Raw genomic sequence first — 13,287 nt, forward strand, 5'->3', positions numbered from 1 at the left:
AACAGACAAAAAAGAGAATTAGTTTTCTAATTCAGGAAGTATGTGTTTCTGAACACTGGGGTGAGGGGAGTCTAAAAATCACTCATAAAACAGATAGAAAATCGATTAAAGTTGCGCCTTCTTTTACTATAGTGGTGTGGTGTATTGGGTATGGAATTGCTACAGACTGGGCCCATGTGTCAGTGCAGATCTTGTTAAGAGCTCTTGGGTTTGTGACACACAGCTTGGCCTGCCCGGCATGCATACAGTGCACAGAATGAAGGAACATTTCAGAAATAGATCTGAATTGAACAACACTCTACAATCCCACCCTATGTTAACCGCCCTGCAGGTTCTCTTTAAAAAACCAATGGCTATTTTATTGCATATAGGACATTTGGAAGGAACATATATTCAACACCAGCCCCCAAGCTTTTAGGCTCTTTCCAAAGCAAAGCCAGTTACCGTTGCATGTTCTATGCTGCACATACCAGAGGGGCCCTTAACTCAAGGGCAAGCATCCCCACAACTGGGAGGGTGTGTGTGTGTGTGTGTGTGTGTGTGTGTGTGTGTGTGTGTATCATTGGGTTTTTCCAGGGAGAGAGGCCAGGCTGTCACCACTAGCACCACCTTCATCCCGCACTGCATTTTTCAGTGGACAGAAGAAAATAGCAAAAGAATAAAGCCGCATGAGACAAGAATAGTAAACTGATATCCTTCCAATAATTTCTTTCAAGTTTTATAACATTCCGCATCCAAATATATAAAAAATAATTGTGAAGTTTCATGTAAGGGAAGAGATATTTCTTCTAAAAGTACCCATATTTTGATTTATTCTTTTTTATAAAACTTACTATTATAGTAATGGAAACTTCTCTCAAATGTTTGTGCAATTTCAATGTTGTTTATGGCATGCTCTTCCACAAATAAGCTTAATAATATATAGGAGAGAAAATCTACAAAGGATTCCAAGGTGTGATGGGCAAAATCTATAAGGATAATCTTTGATTCTTCTTTGTTGTACGCTACTGGGGATCAAAGTCAGTACTTTGCACTTTCCAGGCAGGTGCTTATGCCGCTGAGCTATCACCCTGGCCCTTGGTTCTTCTTCTTTTACTCTGCTTTTGTTAGTACTGGTTGGTAATACACACTGATCACATTTGTCTTGGGATGCTGGAAATTCTACCCTACACACTTTAATTCCTTTTACTTTGAAATCTTCCTCCTTCCTCCCTCAATCTTCTGTTCTTTAAATGCAGAAATTATAGAATTACATGAAGCCACATGTATTCCTTTTACATGATCTTGAATTGGATCCTTCACTCATAGAGCAAAATAGTTATACTTCTTTCCTTTCTCATGTTGTGATTTAAAAGAAAGTACACAGGAGGAGCTCAAACATCATTTATCTTGAGGGGGATATGGTAGTCATAGGATTGAAGGTTGTCTAGGGATTAAGCAGGTCATTAAGTTTCATACCATACAAAAGAAATGAATACACATGAGAAGGCCTTTCACTTGTCACAATTCCAGGGCTAAATTGAAAACCATGACCACAATACTTGGCAACTCTTCCTATGAAGAGAAAATGTTTAGCTCTCATTCTTTGAATCTGGGCTAGATTTGGGGCCTCTTTTGAGCAAAATAATGTAATCCTAATAGTTTGTACCTTGTTATAGATTTAGATTAAAATGTCCCTTAAATCTCATGTGTTCAGAGGTGGGGATTTTGGAAGATGACTGGATGACAGAGATGCATAGCTTGTCAATGGATGAGCCCAAGGAGAACTTCATAGCTGGCTGTGCTGTTAACAGATGGCACCTCGCTGAAGAGGTGAAGCTCTGGGAGTGTGTCCTGGAAGTGTATTTTTGTTCTCTACTCCACCTCTTTACCCCTGTATCTCCTTTCGTGCTGCCATAAACTCAACAGTTTTCTTCCACTGCAACCTTCCACCATACTATTTATAAACTGGATTCAGCTGACTATGCATAGATTGAAGCCTCAGAAACTGTGGACCAAAAGAAAGCTCTCTTCCTTAAGTCGTGAGTGTTGGATGTCTTGTCCTAGCCATGGTAAAGTAATCTCAGGTGTCCCCATTGAGTCCATGTGTTAAAGGCTTGGATACAGCTGGGCATTGTAGTACCAGGAAGTGGTAGAAATTTAATGGTAGGGATTAGTCATTTGATTGTGCCCTCTTGGTCCCTTGACTGTGCATTCAAAGCAATTTGTGGGAACTCATCCTCTTACTCTCACCTTTCTTTCACTTCCAAACCATGCTATGAGTAGTTTTGCTCCAGCATCCACCCCATCATGATGCACTGCCTAACCATACCACAAAAGTAATAGGGCCATTCAACCATAGGCTGGAATGTCCAGAGCTGTGTGCCAACATAATCCTTTGCACTGGATAAGTAGATTCACTCAGATATCTGTCATAAAGACAGAAAGCTGATAAACATACAACCAAGAAGCTTTGCAGTTTGGAATTCTGAGCTCTTGAAACACTGCCTGGAAGTCACAGAGTTGGAAAGAAATCCAAGGATACAAAGCCAACAGAAAAGAGGTGCAGATATTTTCTCTATACCAGCTAATTCCATCCCTAAGCTAACCCTTGCCCCCATTGAATCCAACGGGGCTCATTCAACACATGAGCACACACAAATAAATCTAAGAATCACCTGGTCAACCCCTGGCATTGTGAGTTACTATAAAATATTGTCCTATTTGATTTGGGGTTATAATAGTGCACAGTTATGGACAAATGCAACAGCTTTGACACTTAGGAGTGGAACAGCACAGATAATGATAACTCTGGTGGATCTGTCTTTTGAATAGTCGAACTATTTGAACACGTGATTCAGAAATCACTGCTGTCAAGGGATACAGAAACCTAATATTTCAAAACTTGTGAAAGCACCTTGTTATGTTCTTTTTTCATTATTGTTTCTCTTTGAACACTAGTCTATAAGACCGTGTTTTGTTATTTCATGGGGTTTGAAAGTTTTCTCCCAGGTTTCTTATTAAAAAGATCCACTGTAAGTTTCCCCGCCTGCTCTCTGCCCAGCTATCCCGTCTGCCCACATTGCCTCCCAAGGTCTTCCGTGAGGCTCTAGAAGCGAGGACAGTCTCCAGTGTGTGTTAATCCTCCATATTCTCTCCATTCATCACTGATTTAATGTTTTGAAGCAAATGAGCCAAAGGATAATCATCCCTGTTCTTACTGTTTTTTGCCCTGTGGCTCGTTAGCTTGTATTTCTTTGTGCTGAATCTTGTCATTGCATCCATCATCAAGGGATTGTAAAGATTCTTGCATTTTTTCCCCCTTTTCTTATGCTCACCATTCTAATTTTGCCTTCACTGGCCCTCTGCTTCAGTCTCATTTCTAATCATAATTACCTTCCTGACCGTGACAGCTGAAGAGCTAAAATTTCTGGGCCTAAAATCAGAGGCAGCCTGTACCCCTTGCTGCCACTGTAATCTTGGTTAAATAGTTAACCTTTTCATCTGTTAATGCTGATATCAGTAGCCAAAAGTAACGTGTATTAAGCACGTACATGTCTGATGCTTCTTTACTTACATCCATCCCGCGTTCCCACCACAGTACGAGAAGCCCTACCAGCATTGCTCTTTTGCAGACATTGGAATGCTGGAGAAGAGCCGTAGACTTACTTCCATTTGCCTTGTTGCTAGTACTGCAAAAGCTAGTAAGCAGTGCCCCATGTAGAACAAGGCAAATGTAAATTATACTCTGGGAAATAAATCATGAAATTATAGCAAATTATGAAATAAAACAGCTAATCAAATGGTGAGATAACACAGAATTTCTGTAAAAGAGTAACTAAAATAATGAAGTATCGCATCATATATCACTACACAAATACCCAAGCATCTCCTACTATTTTCTTGAGGACCTGTGTTTGGTTTGAAGGAATGGTACACAGCTATTGTTGTAGGAGTCTAATGGCTTTGGAAAACAAATGGTAGGAGGAAACACAACTCAACTTTTCTTACTCCTGATAGATATTTGTGAACCATTGTCTCTGCTGGTTAGGATATCTAAGAAGTCATAGTTTTAAACCAAAGATCTTGCATTACAGGGCAGGCCAAGAGACATTAGTAAGTCCTTGATACACTCTTGTCAACTTAAAGAAAAAATGAACTCCAGAACATTAGCCAGACAACTTGGACTTCCATTTCAGTTTGCTTTTCTACCTAAAGGTGTAATTTATTGGGCTGGGGTAGAGCTCAGTGTTAGAACCTTGGCTTAATCCCCAGCCCTGTGAAGGGGGACAAAAGAAGTAATTCATTAAAAATTACTGGATCTGCTTCAAAGAAGTGGGAAGAAGCCAGGTACTGCGGCACATGCCTCTAATCTCAACTCTCAGAAAGCTGAGACAGAAGGATTCCAACAAGTTCCCCTTCAGCACGGGCTACATAGTGAGTTCTAGTCTGTCCTTTACTACACAGCAAGAAAACTGTCCCAAAAGATAGAAAGATAATTTCTACCTTATCTCACAAATAGGCTTACCATAAGAGGAAAATGAGATAGTAGATATGAACATGTGTGTGAAATTTTAAAATACCTATTGTTCAATAAACAGAATTTAATTTAATCTACACTCAATTGTCTCATTACCAAGATATGCTCCATTGGTCTATTTCTACATTGTCTTCACTTAATTTTTCTCCTTTATAGAATGTTCTCAGGCTGTAATCTTGATCCCCTGTGACTTCTAAATGTTTTCCAGAAGAACACTGTCAGCCTTGCAGTTGAAGAATCAGTAATAAGTGTGGCTACGAATGGTCAGAGTGGACAAATGAAAAGATCAGAGTCAAATGGCATAAAACAGCAAGAGGAACAAATGTGATTTAAAGAAAAATCACAGTTATTTTTTCAATCATTGGTGAACATAACCAATAACTGACTACCGTCCATTCCAATATCACTAAGAGAGTAAGTTTCAATCATTCTTTCTTCAAAAATGTTATGCATTTGAGATGATGAATATGTCAGTTAGCTTGACTTAACCACTTCACATGGTATCCCAAACTCATAACAACACTTTGTACCTCAGAACTATAATTAAATAGTAGAAAATAAATATTTTAAAATTAATTAATAAAATCTTGATATCTAATTAGCTTTTAAACATCATTAATGCAACTAAAATTAAGGGAGAGAAAGGGCTAAGAGTGTTGTAGTGGTAGAGCACTTACTGACATGCATGACACTATCTTTGATTCTTACTACTTTTCCAAAAAATAAATAAAGTAGCATTTGCTAAGATTGTAAATCATTTGATTCCTTTCACTACTCATGGTAATGCACATTTTTATTAATAACAAGGATTTCTGTGCTTGTAACCCCCTTGAATCTACTTTTTCTCTTTTTCTCTTAACACTTGTTTATGCTTTTGTTTTTCTAGCATACACCAAGCACAAATATAACACCTCTTTGAATTGTTAAAAAAATTTTCCTCACACAAAACAAAAAAAATTTTCTCAGTAATACAGGACATGATTCCAACTTTGTAGGGGAAGAAGAATCGAGGATCCATTTAACAAAGAACTGAAAACCCCTTCCTGGACAGCTCTGTGAGCTCTCTTGCTCTCCTTTCTTTTTCTTAATTAAATTCCTTTTCCCAGTAATAAATCCATATCCCTCACGCACTGAAATCTTATGCATGACTTCTAATACACGGAACACTTTTTCTTCATTAAGCAGCCAGTACACAGGTCCTCTGTATTAGGCTGGGGATCAGAAATCCCTAAATTCCACATTATGCACAAAACTATTCACTTTTATGGCCAAAGATGGCACTTTCTGTGGATGAAATGATGTGCATCTCTGCACCGTGTAGCTCATTTTGAGCTTGGTGAGCTGTCTGCTGTCCCTCAAAGACTACATAACATATTACACAGGAAGGATCACCTGTAAGGGAAAAAAAAACCTTTTATTATTGTGAAGCTATTTACTATTGACAGTCTTCACTTGCCAAGTGTCCTTACAAGGGTCTTATGTTAAATTCCTCATTCAGCATTTGCAGGAACCTATAAGTGAAGATAGAATTATTTTTCCACTTAACGATGAAGAAACTGAGTCATATAGGAGTTAGGTAGTTGGCAGGCAGTCACCGATGTAGTAAATAGTAGAGCCACTGTTCAGAGCCAGGCAGTCTGGTTCCAGAGTCCTTCTTCATAATGACCACCTTGTGGCCTCTCACTTACTACTAGGATATACTACTGCTCCTTTCATTGTGTCAACATTTCTTCTGTTAATCCACGGTGGCCAGACCACCATCATTATAATTAACCACTTTAAATGGTAATCCATCAGCAGTTCCTCAGAAACAATGGGGTCTTATCTAATAGACCTCTGAGTCCCATGAAGATGGTTATTAATCTGTTCAGATGCCTGGAATTTGAAGACCAGTCTTATTGCTTCTTGGGCTAATGTATCCAGAGGAATAGAATGATACACTACTGAATGAAATGTGGCCAACCTTGCTGGGAAACCATCTATCAGGAAATTTGTCATTCAACAGGAGCATAAAAGTTTCTTTGTTACCAATTGATTTCAACAATAATAATCATATAGGTTGTAAAATAGATTTCAGAATGGCTGGCCAAATAGCCTTGCAGATTAAAGCACCTGCAAGCAGGTACAGAGGCTGGGGGTTCAATCCCAGGGCCTTCCATGCTGGCCCCGCCACAGGGGCGTGCTGAAATGACGATTGAGACTGGGCGTGGTGGCACGCACCGTAATCCCAGCGCTTGGGAGGCTGTAAACAGGCAGATCACTATGAGTTCCATCTAGTAGTGAGACCCTGAACACCCTGTAGACCCTTCCCTAAAAAAAATAAAATAAAATAAAAAATAGACTTTAGTTTCAGGCACACAAAGACTTAAAACTCTATTTCTCCCTTTATGCTGAACTCCCCACATCTCAGATCTTCAAATGTAAAAGGGGAAAAATAACAATTTCTTCAAAAGCTTTATTGAGTATAAAGTAAGATAAAACATGTATGGTAATTAGCCCAGTGGCTGACATCAAACAGACATGACTCGCTGTTCCCCACTCCGTGATAGCTACTATGCTCAGCATTTCTAATGCACTATCGAGATGCACCACATAACTCTCATGATTTTGAAGTTTTATTGATATTGGTGCTTTTTTAATTGCTAGAAATTTTAGCTTTGACTTTTTTTTTCTCACTCAAGAGGCTCTGAAGTCCACAGGCACAGCGAAATTGGCTGTAAGTAATGTATTAGAGCTGAGCAATTTAGAATCATATTTTTCTGAACGGTATTGATCTCTTACAATGCAATCTAAAAGATGGGTATAGAGTGACATGGTAGGATGATGATACCAGAGAACACCAGGCTTGAGAATAGAGTGGGAGAGTGTTAGCACGCGCCTGCCACCTCTGACAGGTCTCCCGTCTGCACCACTCCGTCCGTTGTCTTTCTGGTATTCTACGCTGAAGCATAGACACAGCCTTCCTCTTTTCCGCTTTCATTTGAATAGATTTTCAACATCTCTTAGAAAATGAGAGGCAGGGAAGAAACAGCAAAGTGAAGTTTCCCACTAGGTGGCAAAAAGGCACCGCACTGATTTGCAGCTTTTTTCTTTGCAGCGTAAAAACAGGAGAGAAAAACCATGTCAGCTGTAGGCTGCCTTAGAATGAATGTATATAAATGTCTATGATATATATGCATATATATGCATATTTCGTCAGGCTTTTGCCTTTGGGAAAGAAACTGACTTGGAGTGATTACAAATCAGGAAGCATGAGAAGGATGGAATTATGAAGTAAGTCAGATTAGGGGATTTTAAAACATGTAAATGTTTAAACCTTTCTGCAGGGGAGCCAGACTAGGAAATTCCAATTTGCAACTTTTAGTGAATTTTTTGTCTGCCTATAGCTTGCAGAATGTCTCCCGGGCCCCATGTTGTTATTTAATTCAGCAGCTGAACAGGATTCTGAGAACAAGAAGACACAGGGGTACCTTCCAATCCCTGAACTCCATTTATCCTTGTGGAAAAATGTCCAACAGTTCTAAATTTTTTAGTTTCTTTTTTATCACCTATATCTTGAAAAACCTTGGGCCACAATGAGAGCTAGTGCTATTTATTTATTTATTTATTTACTTACTTATTTACTTATTTATTTTTATGTATTTAGTACAGAGTCTACAGGGTCTCACCACATAGATTGAACTCCTAGATCCTACTGTTTTCAGCCTCCCAAGTGCTGGGATTACAGGCTTACACCACCACACCCCCAGTCTCAGTCACTGTCTCAGCACGCCCTGGGGATGGGACCAGCACATCTTGTGGTGCGGGGAACAGAACCTGTTCCCTGTGCTCTGCCGAAACAGGTGCTTTAGTCCACTGAGCTATCTGGCCAGCCCTTAGTGCAAAGTTTTTCTAAAACATTCTACTGTTCTGCCTAGAGTGGCAAGAGAATCAGCTGCAATGGGAAATTCCTCAGCAATTCAAGGGATAAATCCAAGAAAAGAAAGAGACCAGCTTTGATTCCCTTTCTGCAATAAAAATATGAGTGGAAGGTAGGGTAATGGAGTGTGGAATACAATATCTTTGCTCGGTCCCTATGTGCATAATTAAGATGCAACTTGCTTTCAGGGCAGTATAACTGAGTGGAAAAAATGGGTTTCCATTCATTGAGAGATAATCTCAAGCCAGGCATCATCTTCAATTTTCTCATGTGCTCATGAAGCAGTAATAGAACTTGTTCCATATTCTGTGGAAAGATGAAATGAAGTTGAGGAAAGAAGAAGAAAGAAAAGGGCAAAGATAAAAAAGAAGAGGAGGATCAAGAGGAGGAGGAGGGAGAAGAGGAGCATGAGGAGGAGGAAAGGGAGAAGAAAAAGAACCACGTGCTTACTTCATGCCAGCCAGTGGGTGAGCGAAGAATTTTAATTCACCCTTGAAACTAATGTATGTGTTTCTGGAGCCTAGTGAGGAAAGCAATTTTCTAATATGCCCCTCTGTTCCTCTGGTGTCTGTCTGTTGTACTCGCAAACCAAATAAAACATAATAAAATAAAACAGGACGCACATCGATAAAATGAAAAACAAAGAAGAGAAAGGTCATATGCTTGTGTTTGTGCCACAGTGACATACGCACACCCCTGTGCATCGCAGCACGTGTGTAATCATGATATCAGTCCAATGCTCATCAATTTATGAATGGATGAAAGGAAGATGTGGGCTTTTTAATAGTACGACTTTTTAGTAGTATGACAGAGTACTACGCTGGTACAAAGAAGGAGAAACTTGAGAGATTTTGATGCAAATGTATACACCTTGAAAACATACTCTTAAATGAAAGAAACTGGCCATGCATATTTAAATATTGTTTCTCTGATATGAAGTGCAAATAAAGGTCAAAATATGTAATAAGCACTGGGAACTAGGAGGAAAATGTTCACAGGTAAAGGGGAAAGGGGAGCGGGTGGAGAAATAGAAGGAAAGAACAGAAAGAAAATGGATACAAATCTCTTTAAAAAAGGAAGGGAAGGGGGGTTGAAGTGAGGAAGGAGAATGGGGAAAAAACCAAGACTTTAATGAAGAAAATTAAGACTTATCATGTACAGGTACCAATCCTCTACAATGAATGTGAACATTATGCATATCTACAGCAAATCAACAAAATTAATTTTAAAAAGTCAAGAAAAAAATAGAACCAAGGATCGCTTGCAGGTGTGAATCCCTTCAAGGCATGTTCAGGCTGAGGTTCACCCAGAGCTCCTCACTGGTCTTTAAATCCCCTGCTGGTGAAAGTTGTAGCTTGGTTGCCAGCTGGGATCCCCCCACCGTAGAGGCCCTTAGAACCATCTCCTGAACTAGGTTCTAGCAGTCCCCTGACTTTTAGACAGCAACGACCAGCTTCACTGAAGGCAGTTTTTCCATAGCCCCAGGAGGAAGGGAGTTATATTTTATAATTTCACTTTCCTTTCATCACATAACCATTACATTTATCAAATACCATTTCTAATTCTTCTCATTTAACCAATTATATTAGTAAACATACAACATAACGGTTGTGTGCACTGAGGCAGTTGGTACATGGGCATAACAGCCCCTAATTCTTTATCCATCACCTACACCTCCCCTTTTTCCTTCCTTCATTTCTGTGTCTCCTTCACTTTTGTAAAATTTTCATCTCCTGTTTCTTTTTATCAGTCTTTTATTTTGGTCTTCAATTTATTTCTAATTCAGGTTTCTCATATAAAAGAAGCTGTCTCAGTTACTTGTCACTTGTTCCTGGGACAAAATACCCAATACCCAAATTTAAGGAAGGAAAGGTTAATTTAGCTCACAGTTTGTGGAGGTTTCAGTCTATACTCGGCTGAATCCCAGGCAGAGTGGCACATGGCAGAGGGCAGCAGTTCATGGCCGCAGAAAAACAGCGAGGAGCAAAGGGAAGGGCAGCAGCTGCAGCTTTTAGTCAGCCTCTTTGCCCTCCTTACGTTGTAAACAAATTACCCTGGGGCTGGGGGTGTAGAACTCACACAATGTCCAGGCCCTCCTCTTGTACAGGATAAGGATGCTTACAAACTAAGAATCTTGACTCTCTCTGCTGAGTCACTTACTTAAAATTCTACATTTCTCTACTTGACACAGTTTATCAACCAGCACAGAAGCCATGTAACATTTAAGCTTGTGTGTCTGATTTCTCTCCCTGACTACTATCGTCTCAAGCTCATCCTTACTTATGGTAAAGTCATACTCTGTTGTGCATGAGGACACATGGGATCATCTGTTGATGCACATATGTGCTACATACAGGATTTATCTATTATAAGTTATGCTGCTCTAAGCATGAATATTCACATGTCACTGTCATTTTATGCCTTTGCTACTTTTGGAAAAATACCTAGAAGGGGAATACCTGAGTTGAAACACATTTCTAAATTTAGTTTCTTGAGGAATCTTCAAAGTGCTCTCCATAGTGGTTGGAAGTTCACAGTCTCACCAACAACATGGAAGTTATTCCTTTCCACAGCTTTATTAGTATATAATTTCCTTTTTATTGGTACATTTGTGATACATAATACTTTATCTTCACCAGAGCTAGCATCGCTGTCTCAGCTCCGCCTGGGCTCAGGATACATTAGATTCTCAGAGTGGCAGCCAAGATCCACAAAGATGCCCTTCACATTAAGATTCCCTTCCAGCTCCTCTGGAGGTAAAGTTGCTCATCCGATAGGAGGTGGAGCTCATCCAAAGTAAACAGCTGTAAACACAGATGGCACTTTTCTTGCTTGCCCATCCAGGACCTCCTATGTGTCCCCAGCTCAGGAACCCAGTTCTAGTCTATCACAAAAGTCCAAGTCCATGAAACCAGGCCTGACAATAGCATCTGCACTTCGTGTTCTTTGGTGGTGAGCTCAGTTGTTGTCACCTAGCTAGATGACCTTCACATGGTGCCTCCTTTTCCCTCATCTTTTCTGTAATGCGTCTAAATACTTTGTAGTTCAATTATTTGTTGTATTTATTATTTGCCTCTTCCAAATAAATTTTCTGAAAACTAGAAGATCCTTCAGGGGAAGGTTTTTGTTTGTTTGTTTCCTTAATTCTGCATAACATCTTCTAAAGATAAGTCTGTATTAAATTTCAGCTCTGTAAATGAATCAAGGAGTTAATGAACAGCTGACAAACAAGGGAATGGAGGACAAGGAAAGTGTCAGGCCTTGTCGATATTATGGTATTATATGTCTTATACTTAATCTATTTATTGATATTTATTGATCTATGTGCTGGACTATGACTGAGAATCATAGAAAGCCTGCATCCTGGTGTAAAAATCAAACCAATGAGCAAAGAGTAATACTTAAGCATAATTCATGACACTTCTAGAATTTTAAATGGAGTTAGAGACTTTAGCTTCTTTGGAACATTGAGGATTTTCTGGGGGTGTAGTTCTGAAACTTTGTATAAAAGTGACATATTTGCCATAAAATTTACATTATTTAACTTGATTTTGAGTGTCCTGATGAAAATTACAAGTAGCTATAAGTCCTTTCCTCTATGCCAACACATTTTATACCGTGCTGATATGTTCTAGAATCAAAATGATGTGGTCATTAGCATGTGGTGGAGGTTGTGGGAAAAATGATTTTGGAAAAGCCTCTCTGAGATGGTAGTGCTTAATCTGAATAGAAAAGAATATACATGAGTCTCCTTGGTAACAAGATGAAAATGTCCTGGAGGGACTGTGACGTGTAAAATCTCATAGGTAGAAAAGTGCACCTGAAAGGCACATGAACACATGGAGTGCATGGGGAGGGAGGCACTTGGTGAGATTGTTGGGTCACAGGAGCAGATCCCACGACAGTGGGGTAGGCAGTGGGGATGGGTGCTCTGGGCTTCCCACACATGAACAGGATGACAATAGCAGGCTTCATGCCAGGGAGTAATGTAATTTGATACCTATTATGAAACACTCTCTCTGGCTACTGTTGAAATAAGGGTTTGATGAAGAGAAGAAAAGGAATGGCAGGTTATGCAGAAGTCTGTTGCCATGGTTCTGGTGAGTGAAGACAGATGTTTGGCCTGGAGCAGTGGTGGTGGGACTGGAAGAAGTGGAAGCAGGGAATTATTTAAAAGGCAGAACCCAAAAACCTTGTTAATTCTTTCATTATAGGAGTGAGGAAAGGAAAGACATCAAGGATGATTCCTGAGTTTTAGGCTTGGTCAACTCGGTGGATATTGGAGACACTAACTGAGATGCAGACTGGGGGAAAAATAAATGAATCAGCCATTCATTCAGGGAATGGTAGCTTTGGGGTACAGAGCACGTCACTATGGCTCTGACATTCTCAGCTCAGAACTAGAACCCGGATGAAAGTGTTCTTGTTTTGTATTATTTCCAATTCAGAAGTAAATATGTCCACGGAGCATTTGGATCATGTCCTTAGTTTAGCCTGTTCCACACTGAATTAAATTTAAACACTTGCTACTGATTTGTCTAGACTGTCTGCCTCTATTGAGGAACAGAGATAATGTGGCATTTAATACTAAATCCATAATACCTAGCTCAAGTTGGTGCTAAAGAGTGAATGAATGAATGAATGAATGAATGAATGAATAATTGTGTAGCTGACCTAAATAAAACCAGCAGCCCTGGGTTTCACAGAGCTTTCCTATGACACAATATTTGGCCCTGACCCCTGATACACTGGAAAGAATATTCATATAAGGTCTCAGATGAGGCGTTGGAAAGCCTTTTGAACATCCATACAGCACAGTGCTGAAGTGGGCAGAGGATTGACTTTTATA

This window comes from Octodon degus, unplaced genomic scaffold, assembly GCF_000260255.1.
Source record: "Octodon degus isolate 3935 unplaced genomic scaffold, OctDeg1.0 scaffold00159, whole genome shotgun sequence".
Lineage (NCBI taxonomy): Eukaryota > Metazoa > Chordata > Mammalia > Rodentia > Octodontidae > Octodon > Octodon degus.